The sequence below is a fragment of the Lissotriton vulgaris genome, chromosome 3_1 (genome assembly GCF_964263255.1).
Source record: "Lissotriton vulgaris chromosome 3_1, aLisVul1.2, whole genome shotgun sequence".
Classification (NCBI taxonomy): domain Eukaryota; kingdom Metazoa; phylum Chordata; class Amphibia; order Caudata; family Salamandridae; genus Lissotriton; species Lissotriton vulgaris.
In genome coordinates, this window is record NC_141689.1 from 299,139,403 (window position 1) to 299,159,391 (window position 19,989).

The following is a 19,989-nucleotide window of genomic DNA, read 5'->3' on the forward strand; positions in this document are numbered from 1 at the left end:
TAAGATGACGAAGCCTTTTATGGCAATGTGTGCTTTATGAGACCAAAACTTATTTTTGTTTTTAACCAATGTTTCTATTTTTTGATGGACTAGGGGCGCTTCACCAAGAATTATGTTTTGTAAAAAGCATGACAAAACAAGCATGGACAAAGCCAAAAGGTTGGGAGCCAACACCAGCTCTGCCAAAGGTTGTTATTTGCTGATTTGATCTCTGACTGGTGTAGTGTCTTGCACAATCTTGCATCCCATAAGGAGCTGCCCAATTACAAAATCAGAGCATAGCTATGTGATTAGTCGTGTGCTACACTTTCTCATTGCATTTTATTTATCAGTGTGTGCTCTTCTCTAAAATCATACATCATATAATACAACCTAGATACATTAAACATCTCAAAGGATTTTTAAAATGCCTTGTTTTTAAAGCCCTTCATGGGATAGGACCGGTGCGTATGCGCAAAAAATTCAACTGGTACACCCCGACAAGAACACTGCGCTCCTCGTCGGCTAGATTAGTGAAGATTCCTAGGTTTCGTAAGGTCAGATCGGGGGGCAGATCATTTGGGGTGGCAGCTGCTAAATTGTGGAACAGTCTCCCCTGGGAAATCAGGCAACTTGGAGAGCTTCTTCCCTTTAGAAAAAGTGTAAAAACCTGGCTGTTTCCCAGGACGTAGTGGCCGTTCCCGGTTTTTACTCGCTCCCCCCTTGAGTCACGTTTCCAGCGCCAGGATGCCTGCTAAGTGATAGCGCGCTTTACAAATTGAATAAATACATAATAAATACATGAATAATCTGTAACATACATTCACTGGATCAGGACAGTCAAATAAAATGATGGTGTTGGACACAGTAGCAATGCTGAGCTTCTAGAAAAGTGGCTCAACTTCTATTTCAAAGCAAGAGTACAAGGACAAGATCCTGTCAATCATAACCAATCAGTTTTCAGCACTTGTTCTTTATCTGCAGCTGTGGCTAAAATGTAGTTATTTCCCCAATTGGAAGCCTCCTGTAGAAAGGACAATGTGTAGGCTGTTCCTTGTAGTCAGAAAAGCTTTATTCACAACTAGGAAATATCACCCATCCACCTCCATAAGACGCGTCCAACGGACTCCCCTAGATTCTCCTTCAACATTCTCAAAATATCAGGAGCTGGGTGGAATCCCCTGCGCACATCATTCCACACACGAGGAAACCACACAACGCCCCTTCTTAAAACACCACAATAACTTATGCTGTACATACACACTAATTTATCTAGACTAAATATAAAATGTACACATTCCAATCTAAACATGAAATGCTAAATATACATGGTGTTCCCAGACTTGGGTTTCCTTACCAATCCCTAAATTTCCTTTTTCTTTTTAACACATTACCCCATCAATCAGGGTCTCCTTCCGCCCCCACACTCTGTTCTCTTTACCGGCTTCCAGTCAAGAAAGCATATTGTATTTAAGATCTGTTGTCTTGCTCATAAAGCCTTATTTGGCACGTCCCCTCAATCTTAAAGACAAACTAGGTTACTACTGTCCCTCTCACATAGTAAGATCCAGCAATAAGACACTGCTGTCTATTCCCTGTGTCCGAGTCTCAGGACAGGGGGCAGACCCTTTTGTTACACTGCTCCAACAATGTGGAATCAGCTTCCAAGGCACCCTTGAGTCTGTTTAGATTTGGTCAATTAAAAACATTTCTAAAAACCTGGCTGTTTTAAATTACTAGGTGCGTTTTATTGTGGAGGAAGAGCGCCAGAGGAAGAGCGCCGAGATACACCTCTGGGTTTGATTCGTTGACCTTTACTAAATAGCTATAACACATAACACATCAATACATTTCACCAAGTGCAAAACAATTAGCATGTGTAATCTTTCAAGTATGATGGTACCACCCTTGACCATGAACTCCTCCTCAAATCCTCATCAACTTGATATGGTCTTTTTGAGTTACTTCTGATCGTCAACAGTGTAGAACGGACAATGCGTAGGCTGTTTGTTGTAGTCAGAAGAGCTTTATTCACATCTAGGAAAATTAACCCATCCAGCTCCATAAGACGCCTCTAACGGACTACTCTAGAATCTCTTCCAACATTCTCAAAATTTCAGGAGCGGGGTAGAATCCCCTGCGCACATCACTCCACGCAAAAGGATACCACACCTCCCATTTTAAAATGAGCCTAGAAGCATCGCACCTGAGAAAGAACAACAATTGTTTCAATCCAATCCTTACCCCTAGATGCAGTTCTTTGTCATATAGCAAAGTAAGCTTTTCATCAGGGTCACCACTTCCCTCCAGGTCATTACAGATATCATACCTAGACTACTGGTTGATTGCCTGACAAATGTTGGGTGTTTCAGCCTTTTTTTGCATTCAATGAACTAATTAGATTAACATACCTGATATTAATGATTTATTAGTTAAGAAGATTTAGACTGGAGACAATGTCCTTAACCCCTCCCATGCTCCTGACGAGCTGAGCTCGTCATGAGCCACGGCGCTCTGGTGCTCATGACAAGCTCAGCTCGTCATGGCCCGTGGAACGCTAAGGTGCGGGGAGAATTCCCCTCCTGTGCTGAACGTTCCACGGGAGCCAATGCACCTGTGACGAGCTCAGCTCGTCATGAGCACAGGAGCGCCGTGCCTTATGACGAGCTGAGCTCGTCATGAGCATACGGGCGCTGTGCGCGCCCCCCTCCTCCCAGCACAACAGGTGAATAATCCCCGCAGCGAAGGGGTTAATGGCCGATGTGAGGTGGTGACTCCTCTTTACAGAAACTCCACTGTACATTAGCGAGGTCCAACAAGGCAAGAAATGTTATGTTATGAGGATTAGTATAGCACGCTTATCACCCAAGGGGTATCCAAATATTCATAGCCTTTGGGCTGCATGGGGCCCCCCTGAAGGGTTGCCCTCCCCTTGTACTGCAAGGGCTACAGGGGCTTGTATTGGGCCCCTGAATAGCCAGCTAAGGTAGTTATTTCTTTCAGTGCCGGCATCGCTCCAGTTATTGTCAGATGATATACTCCCATCCATCTTAAATGCTTCCCGCTTCCCTGAGTGTCTGGAGGGTTAAAAACTGAGCAGCTTATTACTATGTCAGTCAGTCTTGCCTCTGACCGACACTGTCTTGGTACCAACCAATCTCCGGTCGATGGTTCCGACCACCTGATTACGATGTCACCGAACCCTGTTCAGTCGGATACTCACTTTGCTCTATGGTAGCTGGTGTCATGGCCGTAAACAGGCCGTAATACAGTCTCTTAAAGAGAAATTGGGGTGTGTGTAAAACCCTGCACCCTGTGGCAGGCACCCTATAGTGCCAGCCACAGGGTTTTACAGGGGGGTACCCTAAGCACCCCATTGACTACCAACCATAGGCCACGGAGGCTAGGGGGCCTGCTAGGGGCCCCCAAAGTCGCTTTCTAACATCCTCTCTGTGACGGACAGGCCGGCACGGGAAAGGCTGTGGGGAACCGATATTGTATTGCCGATGCAGAAATGCCGTCCATTGGGGATTACGGTGAGGCTCCGACCGGCAAGAAGACTCCAGGAGCTGGTTGGAACCGAGTCGGAATGATCGTCCGGTTTACGTTCTGACCGCCGACATTGTAATTGGGCGGTTGTACCGTAAATCGACCATGTCAGTCGGAAAGCCTCTGACCGCGGTCGGAAAGCTTCTGACCAGCGGTCGGAAGTTTTCCGACCGACATCCTAATCGGCCCCTATTTTGAATATTCAAGGTAAAAAATGCTACTGCAGTTATTTGCAAAAAGAACAATTGATGGTCGGAATGCTGAACAATGTCAAACTATTTTGAGAGGAAATCGAACTCCTGATAAGAATAATTGTGTTCTTTTTTGCATCTCGCCCTTTATACTGCACTATTGCACAACTCTACTTGAAAGTCTCCTCTGCTTCAGACATCCAGCACTTCAGACACTTCTTGCACATCATCCAGACTTAGATGTCCAATGCCTGCATGAAAGTTCAGCCCAACTAAGACAGAATTCCTTTTATTTGCTAAGAACAATAGAAAAACAGTACAAACAAGGCTTAATATTATGAACTCTACCTGTTACAAACCCTAACTTTCATTAAGTGCAAAGTCACTTGAATTAATTCTGACAGCAACCTCACCCTCAGGGAACACACTACCAAAAAAACAAAGACAGCCTGCAACCAGCTCTCTCTTTTAAAGAAAAACCTACACCGTTTCTTGCAGAAAGCAACTTCCTAACTGCTGTTCAAGCCTTTGTACTCTCACATCTGGATGGTGGCAATGCCCTACTCCATGGCCTCCCACACTCCAAACCTGCACCCCTTAGAGTCATCCTATACACCTCAGCATGTCATTCAAGGCCTGAAGCAATATGATCACATCACCCCATCTTTTGGCTCCCCTTGCCAGCCCGAACATCTTCAAATTAGCTGCATCATTCACAAAGTCATCACAACAAGCGCTCCCACTTTCATTACAGACAAGGTCTCGGCACACCAGAAGCCAGGACACCATTAGACAGCAAACTAAGAAGTGTAAAAAAGAAAAAACACGCAACAGGCCGTTTTCATCTACCCAGCCACAATCTGGAATAACCCAATATCCATCAGGATCGCCCCAACATTGCTCCAATTTAGGAAAGCGTTAAGATGTACCTCTTTAAAGAACACTACACCTCAATGCAACTGTCCACAACCCAGATTCCTCCCATTTTCTTCATTGAATGAATGCTCGTCTTTGACCACGTACAGGGCTGAGCAGCCTTTTGGCTAGAAATACCATATACATACATACATATACCCATGCCACTATGACTACATGTAATGATACTCAAATTACAGACCTTGGAATAATGAAGGCTGAGTTGAACCTGCTGGGATTCAAGCTAGTGACCAACAAGTCACTGGACATCTCAGAGGCAGGAGTTTAACGCTGTGAACTATCCTGTAAGCAGGGTGGCAAAAGCACCTAGCCCACCTCCCCCTGGAGATTGAAGAAAGGCCTTGACAATGCTATCAGTTCACTGTGGTTTGCATCACCCTCATTAACCCCTTACGTGCGGGGCTGTTTCCCCCCGCTGTGCTGGGGGGGCGGAGGGCGCGTACAGCACCCCGGTGCTCATGACGAGGTCAGCTCGTCATGAGCCACGGCGCTCCGGTGCTCATGACGAGCTGAGCTCATCATGACCACGCCCGTTCCAATGGAACGCTCATCACAGCAGGGGAATTAGCCCAGCGTGCAAGCGTTCCATTTAACATGCGCGGTCATGACGAGCTCAGCTCGTCATGAGCACTCAAGGAGTTAAAGCGTGCAAAAGGAGCACACGAAGTAATAAACCAGGTAGCAGCTGAAACCAGGCATATATCCCTGACTCCATTATCAAACTGCTGCTTCATCTGCTTTGTAATTGAAGGCTTCATAGGGGTGATACAATCATTTTAAATCGATCAATGTATTAAGTAACGGTATAAGTTGTATACACTTTGAAATATATTAGGCCGCCCACACTCATAACAATTGTTTCCAAACAACACTAACATCATAGAGGCTCAACATAAACCTCAGAGAACCTACACTTTATGGAAACATAATTATGTTTCAAGCAAGAACAAAGACAATAACACTACACTACTTGAATTGTAGTTAATCAGCACTGCAATTCATTTGTGTAACAAATTAAAACATTTTAAAATGTCATTCTAAAAATGGTGTGTACCTTCCATATACTTGTAGCCATGTCAATCCCACTTATAAGCCTTTCAATAAGCCTACAGACTATTATTCAATATCTACTTATGTTTCAACATTTTTTGAAGGACGGAGTAAAAAAAAGGTTGAATATATATAAGTTTACAATTTGCCTCCAAATAGCTTAACAATGATACCACAGATCATACAACTTGAGTTTGCTTGATGATGCTTATTTTCCAGCTCGTTTATACAATGCTATTAGTTTTGCCATGGCTTCAGTCTCATCTCAGCTTGCAGTAGAACATAAGCTAGTCCCCACATATCTGCTGTCCTCTAACTGTACTACTGTTACTTTTTCATTAACACAGTTACACTTCCTGTCCATGGTAGCCTGAAGTGTGTCACTGTCTATGCCTTGCTGGCATGCTGATAATTAGCTTGTTCATTCTATGGCTTCCTTATGATGCAGCAAGGTCCTTACTGTCTTTCTTTCCTCTTGAGGCATGTTAGCTGCTTGTAACTTTCTCTATATGCTAACCCCCAGCTTTGGAATTCCCTTACCTTAAGCATGAAAATCATTAAAAAAATCATTCCGTTTCTACCCGACACCGCAGGTAAAACCCTGGTAAGTACACTTGTACTATCGTCACTTGATTATTGCAATGGATTATTTGCCAAAGCACAAACCAGGGTCATCAATAAAATGCAGTCAGTACAGAATGCGGCGGCAAGATTGCTAACTAGAACTCCTAAATTCAAACCAATTGCCCAAACTATTCGGAAACTTCATTGGTTGACAATCAAAAACCGAATAAAATTTAAGGCACTGTGCCTGGTTTTGAAGACACTACAGAATTTAGGCCCGCAATTTCTTAGGAATCAGACAACCCCATACCGTCCACTAAGACAATTGAGATCAGTCACTCTGCTTCATCTAAATGTCCCCCGCACCAGAACAGTTTCCTGGGGAGACAGACGGTTTACAGTTGCCGCAACCAGACTTTGGAATTCCCTTCCTCTATCAATTCGGATGAGTCACACTCTTCTGTCCTTCAGAAAGAATTTAAAGACCTGGTTGTTTAACCAATAACTTTGCCGGTATCCAATTTTAGGAGAGTCATGAATCGAATCTTTAGCGCCAAGACGCCCTCGGGCATTTGTTTGCGCTCTATAAATCTCACAAATAAATAAATAAATGTCCTAGTTTGCGGATTTTAGACTGCTCAAGCAAACTCTAAAAATACACTTATTTAGTTAATGGTCACCAGTCTCTTGGTGTTTTTCTGCTCCCAATGTTCAAAGAGCCCAGATGCCTTACTGGTAAAAGTTGCTTAAATTAATAAATGATGTAACCTTTTTGGCATTAATGTCACTCTTATACTGAAGTAACTACAAACATAGATCTCTGGACAATCAAAGATTAAACTGGATGATAAGTTCTTGTTAGTAAAACTCAAAACGCCAAGCTCTCAGGTGTTACAGTGCCTGAAGAAGACACAGAGCTTGAGAAACAGACAAGTTGAAGGTAGACAGGGGTCAATTATCTATGCAGGAGAGAAAAGGCATCTGCTCAGAACTTGTTACCGATTTCTTGATGATAGAATGGATCTTGTTGCAAAGAAATCTCAAGGAGAAATCCATAATTTGACCATAAAAAACAGAATGTCTGGGACATGGGATTGGGAAAGAAACTCACAATTGGCAACAAAACCTAGACGATCCAGAAAAATGTATTTTAAAATGAGCAAATGTTTTCAAAGGTTTTTTTTTCTTGCATATTGTAAGAAATATGCCTTTTCTGCATGGTCACCCCAGATGTTTTGTCTTTAGCTGGACCTTACATTTTTGCTGGCTTTAGAACTCAGTTCACTTAACCCCTGCTAACCAGTAGCAAAGTGCCTATTCTCCCCTTTCAAACAAGGTCTAATTGGCAAACTCCTAAAAGGTTTATTTAAATGACTATAAATCCCTAGTATATGGTAGAATTGGTACCCAAGGCCTGGAAGTTAAATGCCAGTACAGCCTTGTAGCATGTATTGTGGCATCCACTACACTGATTGCAAATATGGCTTCAGGTCTACCCTGTATAGCCTGACTGCAGCAGGGAAAACACTGCAATTCGACCTGTCGAAATAAACCCTTTTGGCAGGTCAAAACCTCCCTTTTAAACACTAATAAAGTACTTTTGTCTAGGCCTGGATGCATGGTATTTAAAAGTAGGACAGTAGGACATGCAGAAATATTCTGTAAACAGGTCATTACAGTGACTAGCACCAAAACTTTATTTTTCACTGTGACAGGCCTAGCACTCCTATGTAGATAACCGGGGTGCAGATTAAGATCCTTATACTGCATCTATGGCATGGGACTAGCTAGAAAAAAATAAGCAAATATATTAAATAATTCAATGGTGAAGTCAGATTTTAATAAATATTTAGGAAAAGTAACTTTAAGAAGGTTATCGTTTGCCTGACCAAGATTCTTGAAGGGCAATTTCATTTGCTTTCCAACTTCTCCCAGTCAGGGATTCACATTTGAATAGGTGTGAAAAAGGTGTGAAATGCTGACCAGGAGCCACACAATAGTTCATTGTGATTGACAGGTCAACCTAAATGGGCAGGGATGCCTGCTTTGAGCTCAGCAGAAGGGTGCTGGCTTTGAGCATCCTTTTTTGAGATTACAATGTCAAATCTTGCTTGAGTGTAAAAGCCTGCTTGTTAGGTCTGCTGGGTTTAAATACTTTAGGACACTTAAAAGAAAGGAAAATCCACAGTTTGGTTGCTGAACGTCCCGTTTTGTCCTACCAGGCGCCTATCGGAGGTAAATTTAGGGTTACAGTGGCTATTTCAAACTGGATTTTAGTATTACATGTGGGAGGACACTAGGATTATCATAGGCCACTCCGCAGAGCTCAAGTTTAGTGTGTCCGAAATCTTTCACCATCTTGAAAAAGCCTAATGTGGGCATAATACACCCTGGGAACTTTTACCCATTGGTTAGGAAATGCCCAGGAGTCATTCCCACAGATTAGCTAGTGACAGGCATAAATATGGCATGTCTAGGCACCCACTTCAAAACACTTTCTGGGTGTGAGAAAGAACAGAAAAGGACTGGACTTGCTGTCCAGTATCTGAGAGAAGCCATGAAGGACAGACCCTGCTCCTTCTTGTACCCAGGACAATAAGTGAACCCCAAGGGTCATAAAGCTGACCTCCTGTTCAATCAATAGGGACACAACAATCTACAAAAGGCCTTTCCTGCAACTGCCCAGCTGACCAGTGTCAACTGGACCTGCTGTTGGCCTCTGCCTGACAACCTGAGAGTCTCTAAGAACCTTCCCTGAGGTTCAGGGTTCTTTATAAATGAACTCCTGTGGTGGTTTAGGACTTAAAGGAGTAAGTCATTAGGTAAACTTCCTGACCAGGACAAATCTGATTCGTGTAGCCGACCTGCGCCCCACTGCTGGAAATACAAAATTGTGCCTAGGTCCCAGTCTACTGCAACTATTGGCTATCATTGGCACTATCTGATCCTTGGCACTACTTCTACTTAACACGTTAAAAATTCATATCTCAAATTCCTCTTATTTGATTGCGGCATTCTGTTTTAAAAAATTCTGCTCTATTTTTCTAATTTGGTTTGAGATTTGTATTGCTTTGCATTCTTATTTCATTACTGCTTTGGTATTGCATAAATACTCGACACAGTCCACTGTGTTAAGCCTGGCTACAGCTACTAGCTGGCTGAGTATAGGTTATTTAGTAAATATAAGGGTTTAACCTGACACGGGTTGAGAATATTCCTTGAGGTATGTATTTACCATCTCTAATTAATAATTCAAAAACCTATCCAAAAAATATCACATCGTACAGGAACATCGCATTAAACACTAGAATCTTAGAAGACTGGTGAAGGACAAAAGGAGAAAGATGAGGCCAAAAGAAATATCAATCAACAAACAAACGCCACCTTTCCAGGAAGAATTTCAAATGATACACAGGAAGATTAAAGGTAAGGGCCCTGTGAATGAAAAAAATAATTATATATATATATATATATATATATATATATATATATATATATATATATATATATATATATATATATATATATATATATATATATATATATATATATAATGATATGGCGTGGAACCTATGAGCAAGTTACCAGTTTCATTGATGTTTTGAACAACAATTCATATAACCTGTCTTTCACATCGCATATCAGTCAGGACACAGCACATTTCCTTGATGTTACTCTTGAGGTCAGTCAGGGCAAGCTAGAAACCAAGCTTTATAGGAAGCCCACTGCGGGCAATACTATATTGCATGCTGAAAGCCACCATCCCCCGCATTTAATTCGTAGCATCCCCTACGGGGAGATGCTTAGAATTCGGCGGGTCTGTAGTACAGAATCCCATTGCAGAGTGGCACAAGCGGCGAGTAAACAAAGGTTTCTTGCTAGGGGCTACGAAGAACATCTCATTGATACAGCAATCAGGAAAGCCAATGCCCTATCCCGTACTGATGCACTGACCCATCGGAAAGCTCAGAGAACTATTGCAGCCAGCAGTGAGCAACCAGTCAGACTCATCTGGGCCTATAACAGTCAACAGGGGGCTCAGAAAAATCATCAATCAGCACTGGAATCTAATTAAACTAGATCCAGTTATAGGAGAACACATGCCCAATAGACCTGCGATCACCTTCAGGAAGGCGTTTTCATTGCGAGATGCCCTGGTTAAATCCAGCCCGGAAGTGATCCCTCCCAAAAACTGGTTAGCAGCAAGCCGCGGATTTAGAAAGTGTTCTAGTTGCAAGGCTTGCTCTCAGGGACTCAACAAAACCGAGTTCTTGACAGCATTTTCTACAGTGCCCCGTAAAATTACCAAGCAGCTAACCTGTAAATCAGAGTATGTGGTGTATGTGCTGGAGTGCCCGTGTGGCCTGCAATATATTGGTAGTACCAAATTGCAGGTGCACAAGAGGGTGCTCCAGCACATCCGAGCAATCAACACAAATGATGCCACATACCCTGTAGCCAGGCACTTTAAGGAGTTCCATAATAATAACAGTGGGCTCCTTAAATATTATGCTATTGACGCTATAGGTCCACTTAGGAGGGGAGGTAACCGAGAAGGGATCTTGAGGGCTCTTGAGACCAGATACATCTTGGAGATGGACAGCAAAAGCCCTAATGGTCTTAATTCCACGGAGGACTTTTATACATGTCTATAGTTCTGTCTATCTCCTCAGGCCTCGTCAATACCCCCCATTTCAGAGTTGCATGTTGCTGGCTTCGCGCCTGTATCCTATTTTAGGAAGTTGCTCTATCAGTCACTGTATTAGATCTTCCGTAGCTGAGTTAGCTGTAACTTACAATCTTATACTCAGTAAGAATCAAAAAACAATGTTTTTTAACTTTCACTTGTTTGTTAGAGTGTTAGTAACAAACGTCATGGGCATAGTTGGCATTAATAATCTTAGTAGGGCGTTTGTCAAAGTTGTAGGGCATGTATTATTTTAGGTCCTTTTCTTGTTATCCGGTGTTATATTACCAGTTAATACTCCAAAGGTGATTACTGATAATAGTATGTAAGATACCTATTGTATATAGATGTATATAGATGAAATTTTTGTATATATTTCACTAGGAAGTCTTGAGGACTCTCGCATTACACATAAGGGGCTATTGCATTTATGCAGTGATTATTCAATAGCCAGGTTGCACACAGTGATGCGGCTACATCTTTGCACAAATTGTAAATACATGAAATTTGATGATAAATCTGTAACCTTACAAACTTACTATGTACTGTGGGAATACCCAGATGGTCCTTTGTTTACAAACTTCACATAGATATTACCGGATAATGAAACTGTATTATACAGGTATTACCATGCATTGGCCCAATACTGCCGCTTTTGCCCCTTTAGCACTTGTAAAGAAATTGTTTTTACAATGGTGTTGTATATTTTCACTGATTAAGCTACAACCAATCAGTGATGTCGTTGTTACTGCACTAGCACTTTAAATTCACGCAACTTTTTTCAGTGCGCCATGTGACCAAGCCCTCTGTGTAGGGCGAAACGTTATCCTGGCGTGGTGTACTGCAAAATAAAAACTCACCTGCACTTTGGGTCTTCCGTGTTCTTGCTCGTGTGTTGGCTGAGGATTGAGGGCTGGCGTGGTAGCAGGAGCACAAGTGTGGAAATATATATATATATATATATATATATATATATATATATATATATTTAACCAGAGTCCCCTGCGCGTTGCGGCTCTCCCTCAGCATGCGCAGGAATACAATGCACGGACCAAATTTGCGGTGATAACTTCTTTTATTCGTTTGTCGGCTTCATAACGTTTCGGCACTCAGGTGCCTTGCTCACATGACAGCGAGAATAAGTGAGGGTGGGATATTTAAAGTGACAGTGTTGTGCTCTGATTGGGCTATAGTACATAGGACTAGACAGCGGACTTGCACTAGGTACAATCAATGTAAAATACACTTCAAGATGGCCACTACATTAATTCCTTGAACTAACGAAGTGAAAAAGCATTGAAATTAATAGTAAAATACCTGTGCAAACATGATACAATCAATGTAAAATACTGAATTGCCACGGAGTTAAATACAATAGTAAAAATAAAGTATCATAAAAACATTGACAATTCAAGTAAAATACCAGTAAAATGAAGGCCCATATAAAACAATTATCACACTCCCTCCTTAATCTAAAAAAATTGGAGTTATGGTACCCTCAAATCTGTGCAAAAGTCAATGCTTTCAACTAAGTTCAATCTTGAACAATTCCATGTCCAGTTATATTTGCCTGCGCCCCTCCGGGCAACCAGCATACTGTGTGTTTTACATCTTCAATACTGCAAGTCTGTGAAAAAAGTGCATAGTGCAATAAACATTTAACTGATGACTACTCATGAATCCTCAGACATACACCTTTAAAAAGCCGACTGAGCCCAGTCAGTCTTTAAAAAGAGAGATTTGTATCATGTAACCTTGTTGATATGTATATACATATTTATATATTTATATATATATATATATATATATATATATATATATATATATATATATATATGATTATATATAGATATATATATATATATACATACATACACACACACACACACACACACAATATACTCTTCAGATTACCTAAAGTGGAAGGGCTGTACCTGGCGTTTAGCAGAGCTGAAGCCGAAAGAGCAGCAGAATAATTTCCATGCGCAATAGGCTCTGCAGTAATGGAGAAGCTCTTAAGTTGCCTAATACACCAATAAACCCTTAGTTCAAAGTAACCAACAAGAGAAGCAATGATGAATCCAAAGAAAACGTTCAACTTGAGGTCCAAGACTAACTAACCTCAATATTTATTTTTTTGATGAACCGCATTGCTACCAAATATGGTATGCAGGGGCTGAGAGGAGAAGAGGTATAAAATAGAAGAAAAATCGACACAGAAAGCTCTGAGAAAGAATAGTGTCAAGAGCCTTGTGGACGAAGAAGTGGCTTTCTGTCTTTAGTACACTCTTGGGTAGCTGATTCCAGAGTCTCAGGGTCAGGTAGCTAGGAGAGCATCCTTTCTGCCTAGAAATATCAGATTTTTCCGAGTTGTAGGAACCTCTTTGGGCTAAAAATAGCCATTCAAATATAGACAATGTTCGATTGGCAGCCAGCCATGGCAAGACTCCTCCAGCCTCAAACACATGGTTGTACTCTTGCAGGCCACACTCGCCACAACATTCTGGATCCTTTGGAGCACTGCAAAGTCAACAGACTGGAAGCCAAAGTGGAAGCTGATGCGAAAATCGATCATAGACAAAGCACATGATGCCAGCACTAGAGCCTGCTTATTCTTGAGGAGTGAAGGCAAGATCCTAGGAGCAGTAGCACAGCAAAGCAGCTTGAAGCTACTACATACACTTGTTCTGTCAAGGAGAGTTTCGGATAAATGATCACCAACAGGAAAGTTAACTGCTTCCACAAGGATAGGAGGGAGTCTCATTCTTGAGCCAGAAGGAGCCATCCCCATGAGCTAAGTCACAAGAAGGTCATTCTCACCAGCATTAGCTGAGATAATTATGGCTCACCCCTTGCTGAACTGCTAGGAGGCAATACTTCTTAAAAACACTATTTAAAAGAATGCAGATATCACATCTTCAGGTAAATTCAGGTCATGAAACAGGACTTCAGCACTGAAGACACAAACTCTGTGTAAATACAGTAGTGTAAATTAAAATAAATTAAAATACTTGGTGCCAGAAGAGGGTCACCTCAAGCATTCAGAGTGGCAAGTAGCGAGTCTTGGGGCCAGACCTGTTGGTGGATGGATTATGCGTACACCAGACATATCATGACACAATCTGGCATAAAAGCATGCATCATGGGGGTCTTGTACGGCCCCAACCATCTGTCAGCATGTTATTCCTCAAAATGTATACACACAATAGACTGTGTGGCCTTTATCACACACAGGGCCCGTTTACTCAGATGCGATTGACCGAAGACGATATGAGCCAAGAGGTTTATCATCGCGGTTGCGATGGAGGCTGTGGTCTAAAATATGATGGTCTACTTATGTGCTGATTGGGAAGCAACATGCACACTTTTTTGTGGTTCTGTTTGTATGGCAATGTAAAAGAAACGACCTAGAACATAACATCACAGACTAAGAACAAAGACAGACGTGAAGTCTTAGTAGAGTCTGTAGTGTTGCACTTAGTAGAGTCTGTAGTGTTGCAGGGGCTGACAGCAAATACCCTTCATTGGCATCCATGCACCCAGATCTAAATACAGAACATTGAAACTGCAGCTGGATAATTTCAACCTTTTATCATCAATACTACATAATAGTTTAAATATTTTCAGATCTTAGACTTGTAAACAATAGAATGCCACCTTTATCATCCCCCATGCATTGACAGAGATTTTATTAATAACAGATATTCTACAAAGAACTCCGCAGGCATCTTAAAGGTCATAAATAACAGCAAAGCAAACAAAACAGGCGCTCTGAACCACCAACTAATCTTGCAGCTGAAGAGGAAACTGACATTCTATGGGGAGTAAATCAAGTGAGAACGTGTAGAACACTGTGATGGCAACAGATCCAAGAAACATCTCTGCTCTACCTGGAACAGCCTTTCCAATGCCCCCGCGCAGAATATATTCTTTTAATCATTAACATCCAGCTAACTGCATGTGCAATCACACTCTGGGGAAACAACTTCCATATGCTCAAAACATGTTCCATACTGTCTCAGCAGTGACATAAGGTTTTCCACGAAATCAGCAGAAAAAAACATAAAGCACACATAGATCCTACAACCATGATGATCAAGTACTGGGTGGATGCCAAACTGACCAATTAGCTTAAAAATGCATATTTACGTCCCTCGCCTGGCCACCTTGGCGCTGCCGCTCTATTTGACAGCACATTTTCACCGCAGGATGGCAGCCTCTTAGGCAATACAGAACTCCTGCTGGTTTGAAAAGGGTCAAATGTGTGTGCAACTGGACTATGAAAATGCCAAGAAAAAAGTCAAAATTAAATGCTGGATATCTGCCAACAACTACTCTACATTTAATAATTCTGAAAATGAGCAATAGTGGGAATAGCACTGATGTGAGAATAGCACTGGCCTGCGCACTGCCTACATGGCAGGACCCACCCTTCCTTTCATCCTTCCTGATTTAGGCCACAGGGTGAGGGGTCAGCAAGTGGTCAGCCTTTCCTTTAGTCCTCTAGTGAGGACAGAGAGAGCGATCTTCAGCATTTTAGCTGGCGGATTAAGAGGCTAGTCCTTGGTGGTCCAGGGTGGCGGAGGCCGTGCAGGAGGTGAGTGAGCGCATCCCAGCCGCCATCTTTAATCTTGAAAGAATTCCCACGAGATCTTGCTCTACCTGGGTGTGGCTTCTCTATAAAATGGTACCATGACTCAGGTCTAACCGCAAGTCACCGTAGTTACAGGAGGGCACGAAGGAGGAGTTCCAGGATTCCCAACAGGAAAACCTCAGTATACAATCTAATAGGGAAGAATTTCCCAGATCTTCATCTAAAGACTTACCAAGTTATTTCATAGAGACTATCTGGAGCAACTGATTTACAGACCCCTTTAAAAGGCACACTGAGATACAGTGGACCTCTCATTTTGTCTAAATAATTGCTCACAAGAATTAAGATATTTAAAGGCAACTTCTGCTGGTGGAGAGTAACAAGGCCCAGGATATTTTGGCTGTTGAAAAGTCACGGACTCTGGAGTAAAATAACTTATTGGGAAAGCAGGTTAGCCTTTCTCTTTGGAGAAAACAGAAAATGTTTTAAGCCTATACGAATTGTGGTGTGAAAACTCAAAGACATGATTTAAAGAACCTCAGGCAAATTCCCAAGTGAGTGAGAGTCATGGAGACTTGTTGAAACGAACATGTAAAAAGTAGAAAAAAGGATGTACGATTATTGGGGTTTTTTGCTAACTGTTTTCTTCCTCTTGGTAATACAGATTACTATTTCCCTCGGCGCTGGGCGAGATAAGCTGTCGTCCTTCTCTACCGTTTGTCAGCACAGACCCTTTGCTCAGGTGAGAGTGTTTTTATAGAATTAGTATTTTGTTTAAGGATACTAAGTGAGAGGATCCCTCGTAACCGATTGTATCCTCCACAAGATCTATTTTACGGAGTCCCTATCCTAACCCCCTACCCACCAACTTTTCTCAGTTCACTGTGGTAAATAATACTGGCTGCTGATCCTAGTGGTAGGTTCCATGTGGTGGTGTTCTGCATTCTTGCTGATAAAGGATACGCCATGTGATCCTTATGGTATTAGTAACAGATCCTGTACGGGACCGTCGTTTGTACCACACATTTATTACAACAGTGATAGTGCTTATCCTCGCTGCCAAAAATCTGAAAAAACTAATGTACCCTGTGGATTCACCTGGGTCTGTGAACTCTCAATTGCATGTCAGGTGAACAGGACACATCAGCACATAATCATGAAAAGAAGAGAGAAGTGTAGTCTCAAGATTTTCTCTGCATGTGACAAATACTGGGATAGGCACCCTCTATTACACTGCCCAATGATAATCCAGCCAAACAAAGTAGCATGGCAGTCACTCTGTACAATAAAATCATAATGTATAAGGTAATACACTAAAAAATGTTATTCAGAACATGCAGACAGCCTTTTTTAACAAATAATATAACATTAAACATATACATTAAAAGAGCAACCAACATTACTAAACAACATCCAAGTGATCTTTATGTTATTGTCACCTAAATTTATTCCATAATACAGAAGCATGCATTGTTTTTTACCCTGATTGTCTGATGTCTTAAACAAATATGATATGCTATAAACGCACAGCTTGAGAGAAACGTGTTGTATTTCCACAATTGGTTGCAAATTGTCTCTAAGGATGAACCCATCAGTAAGAGATGGCAAGGGCAATAGTCTTTTTGTGACAGCTATTCATTTTGCCTGAAAAGCCAGTTGAAAGTCAATCTTACTGGACTATATGTTCTGTTATCCTGGCCAGTCATTCCAGCTGTGGGTTTTGGAAGTAATAACAAACATGCTCTGATTGACTTATCAGTATGATATCAGCTACAGACTTGAAGCACACATTCCTGAAGGAATCCCTGAAGGAATCCCGTTTTAGGCCGTGCACATGATCGGAAGACAGGGGGTGGAGTAGGGAGCAGTGGCGCAGCGGGAGACCCGACAGCAGCGGAGGCGCAGCAGCAGCTGGAGACTTGGAGATACAGACTTGAACCATAAAGTGTACTTTGTAGAGCTTTTTTTTTTTTTTTTATAGTATCTTGCACGGCTACCGCAACGGGGTGTCCCGGCGCTTGCATTGGGAACCCGTCCTGGCTTTTCCCTGTGAGATAACCCATACTGGGCATCCCCAAGGTGAAAGCCAGGCATCCCGCCGCGAGGGGCCGTAGTGGAGATTAAGCAAGCTATTGCCCAGAGTTGCAGAGTGTGAACCCGTGATTTGAGTAGGCACCGAAGTGAGAATTATCGAGTCCGTGGACACTTGGGCTCAGACCCGGCCACGTCGGGAATTGAACCCTGGTCCCGGGTCTGACCTCAGCTTCCGGGTATGCCTCCTCTAACCACTGAGCCACACTTCTCCAGCTTTGATGGATAAAACAATGAGCAATGTATGTGGCCCTGTAATCTCAGAAGTAGTGACTAAATTTGTCAAATACCCATCTTAGTTCAAGCAGATTAACCAAGCAATTTTTCAAGGCACTTTAAGGCAAAATTGAGGTGATCATGTGTTGTACCTGATGTGTAATCATGGGTAAAACATCTGCTCCGTTGACATCCACCATATCCGCAAAATTAAATCCTTGAAGAAGGCCCTTTTATTGGAAGATCTTGCATTGAGTACTTAAACAAGTACTGGACTGCTGCATGCTTTTCCTGTATTCTCTTGAACCTTAGCAGTCATTTTTTCTTCTACGCCTGGTAGATTCTGCCTCCCACCATACACTGCTGTCTATGCTGGCCTCAACTGATAGTGTCAAGTGCCTGAGGAATTTTTTATTTCGAATAATTATGTTGGATTTTGCGATGCCCTCGACCATTGAGGGATCTTGTGGTTCCTTCTCACCGAGATAGTTTAGAACCGGTATTGTCTGGTGGCCTTAATTAAGAGATACTATTAATGCAACTCAGTGTGGTCTTCAAACTTGTCTCGGTGTTTTTCAATTCTGTGACAAAGAGTGAGGATTCTTTAAAATAAATAGTATCATAGATTTCTATTAATTCAGGATAGAGTCCTCTTGCCAAAAATTGTAGGTAAAAGAGTCATTCAATCCGGGAGGACGTTTCAAGAGGACTGAATACTGTATGTTTTGTTGTGTGTGTGATGATGTCATGTAGTTTGTACCAGGCATGAACAGGAAATTCTAATTTGTTGACTTTGCCTTAAAATTAAAAACCTAACTATGATGGAGATTCAAAGGTATGATAGAGTGCGATGGTGCTCTACATTTGTAGGGGTGCATTATAATCATGAGTAGGTTGCACCTACATATATTCCGTTGTAGTAATAACATGTGGTCATTAGAATGTGCAATGTAATAACATGTAAAGAGAAGAGTAATTTTGCATAATGTGGAGAAATTAACATTGTGATTGTGCGTTAAATGGTGAAGTTTAAAGTTTGTTTAATAGTGATTAATGAGAATCTGATCTTTTGACGTGCAATGTACTGATCTGAATGTGCACAGTAATAATGGTTGTGCATAAATGTGTTTAAACAAAACTTATGTTGGCCTATTTCCTGTAGACCTCATGTGTAATTTCCCTGGCTCTTGAATTTAAATGTTCGCAATATTCATGTGCAAGTTGAATTGTTCTTTTCTCGCATTTCTGTTGCAGGTGGAGACACACAGCCTTTTTAGCTAGAACAACGCATTTGTTTTAGGAGTTAGGCTTAGGGAGGAGAGGATACATTTGAACGAGAGGTGCTGATAATGTGGGACGGTGTTCTTTCTCACTGGAAAAGACCTGGGAATCAAGGTCATCGAGCCAGCACCTGAAAAGATCGAGCATGATGGAAAGTTACCTACGAGGAGGTGTTCAGCTGGATGGCGTGATCACATGATATGACTAGGGGTGTGTCTTGAGATTTTGGTGTTGGAATTAGTGACAGTGCCCTGGGAGGTTGAGTTAGGAGAGGAGATCTGATGGAGGAAGAAGGAGAAACTTAGAACGAGCTCTGTAGCTTTATGCTTCTTGACCCATTTAACGTGATTGTACTTCTTAGGAAGTCTTCACGCGCTGACACCTTTTCTTGATCTTGCCTAGGGAAAATGCTAAGTAGCGGTGTCACGTTGGTGGTAGTGTAGGGACATACTAATGCTTTTCACTTAGGAGCCACAAATAGAGAAAACTCTTGATGTTGGCGCAGTAATATTCTGCGTCTTGATTCTTGAATTGGCAATTCTTTGTATGCTTTACAGACTAAATTTTGCAAGTAGGTTTGGCTTCGTATTCGCTTCGATTTATTTCTACACCCTCCTCTTGAGGTGTCTGTATTTCCAGTGGTTTTTGGCATTGTAATAAACTAACTAAACTTAGAACCCGTGATTCTTCAGAGTCATGGGTTGATTTGAATGGTGACGTCTAATTTGGTAAGATATTTCTCCTCCCTACACATTTAAGCAGGAACCAACGGTCCATTGACCAGGAGTTCCCGAGTAAATCTAGAAAAAGGAATCCGCCCCCATCAGGTAAAATTTTCAAAGGACTCTCTA

The 19,989-nt window shown here is 41.9% G+C and overlaps 1 protein-coding gene across 1 annotated transcript in view; it reads right to left on the reverse strand.

Moving 5' to 3' along the window:
• Positions 1-19,989, reverse strand: part of PDZD2 (PDZ domain containing 2) — a 997,171-nt gene that overhangs the window by 224,173 nt on the left and 753,009 nt on the right. The gene's annotated exons all lie outside the window — the stretch shown is intronic.